At 44.7% G+C, this 4100-nt stretch overlaps 1 protein-coding gene across 1 annotated transcript in view; it reads right to left on the bottom strand.

The window, feature by feature from the left end:
- TPT1 (tumor protein, translationally-controlled 1) overlaps positions 1–4100 on the bottom strand; it is a 23608-nt gene that overhangs the window by 11104 nt on the left and 8404 nt on the right. Inside the window, exon 2 of the mRNA XM_011940050.1 lies at positions 2914–2919. The gene's annotated coding sequence lies outside the window, so the exon portion shown is untranslated. The remainder of the gene's footprint in view (positions 1–2913; positions 2920–4100) is intronic.

Here is a 4100-nt window from a genome sequence, read left to right as displayed (position 1 = left end):
TATATATTTACAAAAGCAAACATGAGAATCTAGAAGGTTATGCATCAAACTGATAACAGTGGCTAATTCTGGGAGGCAGCTGGGGAAAAGTGAGTAATCAAAGGGGAACTATAGCATTAATTGTTAATGCTTAGATATTTGCTCCAATATTGTTTCGAATATCCAAAATATTATTTTTCTCACAGATACCAAACATAGCAATGCAAATAAGGTATGTGGAAGTATTTATATCATGTATAAACAATATATAAGGAAAATGCACTAAAGCAATAAGCATATATACCTGAAACAAGCTAAGGGAGGGCCATGCATACATTGCTGGCCCCGCGCAGTGGCTCATGCCTGTAATCCCAGCACTTTGGGAGGCTGAGGCAAAAGGATAGCTTGAGCCCAGGGTTTCAATACCAGCTTGGGCAATGTAGTAAGACCCCGCCTCTACTTTTAAAAATAAATAAATAAATAAATAAATTGTGTGGCTGGCTTTTCTGATCACTTAAGCAGTATGTGAGTGTGTGTGTGTGTGCATGAGCACACACACGGGTGAACTAGCTTGATTTTTGAAAAATGGACCTATAAATTGTTTTGCTAAAAATATCAGCAAGTCCTTATTTGGGAGTAGTGAAGAGGGGTTGGGTGGATGCTTGCCAACATGCCGCAGGAGGAAGATAAATTATCTTTTTACTTTCCACGTTTTCAAGTGAAGAGCATAGTGAGGTGGGAATTAGAGATAACAGAATTTGGAAAGCGTATTAATTTTTTTTCATTATGCTTTGCCTTGCTTGAAAAATTATTGCTAGCAGTTTTTAGAGTTCTATGTAGCACAGCTCCCTCAAACATTAAGGAGGCCATTGGTGCAAACCGAAAATACAAATAAGACAGTAAGGTGAAGCCAGGGGTAAGGATGATATCAAAGGATGTGTCATCAAGTCCTGCACAGTTGGCATAGGTAGACTTCACACAAGGCATTTCTTTCATGGGCCCTCATTATATGATTTAGTCTTAACGAAACCCCTACAGTGAATTTAGTAATGGGTTTCCTATGGCTTATTTCTTTTCTTTTCTTTTCTTTTTGAGATGGAATCTCGCTCTGTCGCCCAGGCTGGAGTGCAGTGGTGTGATCTCAGCTCACTGCAACCTCCACCTCCCAGGTTCAAGCGATTCTCCTGCCTCAGCCTCCTGAGTACCTGGGATTACAGGCATGCGACACCACACCCAACTAATTTTTATATTTTTAGTAGAGACAGGGTTTCACCGTGTTAGTCAGGCTGGTCTTGAACTCCTGGCCTCGTGATCTGCCCGCCTTGGCCGCCCAAAGTGCTGGTATTACAGGCGTGAGCCACCACGCTCGGCCGGTTTATATCTTTTTCCTTTTCTTTCTTTTTTTTTTTGAGATGGAGTCTCGCTCTGACACCCAGGCTGGAGTGCAGTGGGGTGATGTCAGCTCACTGCAACCTCTGCCTCCCAAGTTCAAGCGATTCTCCTGCCTCAGCCTCCCAAGTGGCTGGGATTACAGGTATATGCCACCACACTGGCTAATTTTTTGTATTTTTAGTAGAGACGGGGTTTCACTGTGTTAGCCAGGATGGTCTCCATCTCCTGACCTCGTGATCTGCCCGCTTTGGCCTCCCAAAGTGCTGGCGTTACAGGCATGAGCCACTGTGCCCAGCCCATTTCTTATAACTTTCTTCAGTGTAGGCCTAACCTTTATATTCAATTCAGTAAAAATAGGTCTACTAGTGGGCGGAACAAAGGGCTCCTGCCTCACAGCTTTCTTTTTGTTTCTTTCTTTATTTTTTCTGTAATGAAGTCATAACTCACAGCTTCCTGTGATCTGGATTGATCCACAGATAAAATTATTTCATGATCTGCAATGGACAGAATATTCGTCCAGCAATCTGCCACAAATACTGCTTCAGAACAAAGACCTGAAGGGCAGAGAACGTTGGCACATACCCTCTAGGGAATCCCAAACTGTCCCCAAGATTTCTGCTGATGTTTGTATTGTCATAATCACTGATGACACATGGGAAGGAAGAGAGTGGATTACATCACAGCAATGGAACTTCAGATTAAACTCTGAGTGTCCCTGTGCTTAAAATATCATCAGTCACCCACTGTGACTTCCCACAGTCCCCAACTCAGACCAGCTCACTGGCTCTTCTCTCTCTTTCCTCCTTAGCCCCACTCCCCATCAGTAGGAAAAAATAAGTGACAAATCCTTCATGTTTTCCCATAAAGAGGCAGCATATATATTCTCTTTTTCCTTCCTTTAAGGCCTCTCACTTTTATTACAGGTAACTTATTAAAATCTTTTCCTGAAAGCAGTTCTTTCCCTAAAGGAGATTGTCTACTAGCACCAGAGTGTTTGATAAAAAATTAAGTAGTATTAGGCCAGGCTCTGCAGCCCACACTTGTAATCCTGGCACTTTGGGAGGCCGAGGTGGGTGGATCACTTGAGGTCAGGAGTTTGAGACCAGCCTGGCCAATATGGTGAAACCCTATCTTTACTACAAATACAAAAATTAGCCAGTTGTAGTGGCGGATATCTGTAATCCCAGCTACTTGGGAGGCTGAGGCAGGAGAATCACTTGAACCTGGGAGGTGGAGGCTGCAGTGAGCCAAGATCATGCCACTGCACTCCAGCCTTGGCAACAGAGTAAGACTGTGTCTCAAAAAAAAAAAAAAAAAAAGTGTTAAAAGTTCCTGAAGAGAATAGTCAAAGCAAATTTTTAAACTTTAGAACACCTTTAATAACTGTCTTCTCAGCAGTGACCTAAAATTGCTAATGCTTACCTATATGACCATGTTGGGGTCTTTGAGGGGCGTTGTAATGGTGCCCTTATTCCTCGCCAGGGTTCTGAAGCAATTAAGATATAAGAATAAGGAGGCAGCAGATGGAGACTAAAATGTCACCTTCACCTTTACTACTGACAAAGGCTAGGTTGGAGGGCAGAGATTATATTTTTTTGAAAACAAAATTTTTTTTGAGGCAGAGTCTCACTATTTTGCCCAGGCTTGTCTTGAACTCCTGAGCTGAGGCGATCCTCCCGCCTCAGCCTCCTGAGTAGTTGGGATTGCAGGTGTGAGCCATGACACCTGGCAGAGGTCAGAGACTCTGTGAGCAAATGACTTCCTAATACTCTATAAGACTTAACCCTAAAATCAGACAGACAGGCCTATAAACCTTACTACGTGGAGGAGGGAGTGGTAGGCCAGCTCCCAACAGGAAAAAGGGAGAGGAAGAGGCTACACGTGTCCAGTTTGTCCTTCCAGATTGCCAGATAGGTGACAAGGGGAAGGAGGCCATGGGAAAAGCAGATTCTCACAATGGAGTATGGTTGATTCCTTACAGATCTCCTTTTGAAGTTAGAGAGAGTAGCTATACCTTAGGAAATCTGGCTGGACAATTAAACTGGGTTGATTAAGAATACATGCAGGATGAAAGTGGAGTTAGCTGGTACCCACCCCTGGGCCTTATGGTCGTGGAGGAGTTCGCTTAGGAACTATCCTGGATGTGCTGGCGGTGGTGGGGGAAATACTTTTTTTCTTGGGCCCAATGTGCTCCAGGTGACCATGAACCTGCTGTGAGCCTGTGGTGACGGAAGGTGAGAACGAGAAGGGGCCAGCTCTTGGGATTGGACATTAGTGGTTTCAGGTCATATCTGTGACGCTTATCCCGGTTTTTGTTTTTTTGTTTTTGTTTTAGAGACAGGGTCTTACTCTGTGACCCAGGCTGGAGTGCAGTGGCGCCAACACGACTCACTGCAGCCTCAACTTCCTGGGCTCAAGTGATTCTCACACCTCAGCCTCCCGAGTAGCTGAGACCACAGGCGTGCACCACTACGCCCCGCTAAATTTTCTATTTTTTGTCGAGATGGGGTTTTGCCACGTTGCCCAGGCCGCTCTCAAACTCCTTTGTGCAAGAGATCCACCTGCCCACCTCAGGTCTTCTAAAGTGCTGGGATTACAGGTGTGAACCATCCCACCTGGCTTGCTCAGAGAATAGCGAATGCTTCCTTGTTGTGCCAGGGGAAGTGCAGCAGTCATGACACAGGCTTGCGGAGCCTCAGGCTCGCAGCCAGAGTCTTTTTTTTTTTTTT

The sequence above is a fragment of the Colobus angolensis genome, unplaced genomic scaffold (assembly GCF_000951035.1).
Source record: "Colobus angolensis palliatus isolate OR3802 unplaced genomic scaffold, Cang.pa_1.0 Scaffold101, whole genome shotgun sequence".
In the NCBI taxonomy this organism is placed as follows: Eukaryota; Metazoa; Chordata; class Mammalia; order Primates; family Cercopithecidae; genus Colobus; species Colobus angolensis.
Note: the sequence above shows the minus strand (reverse complement) of the source record. Positions and strands in the feature narration are given on the sequence as shown.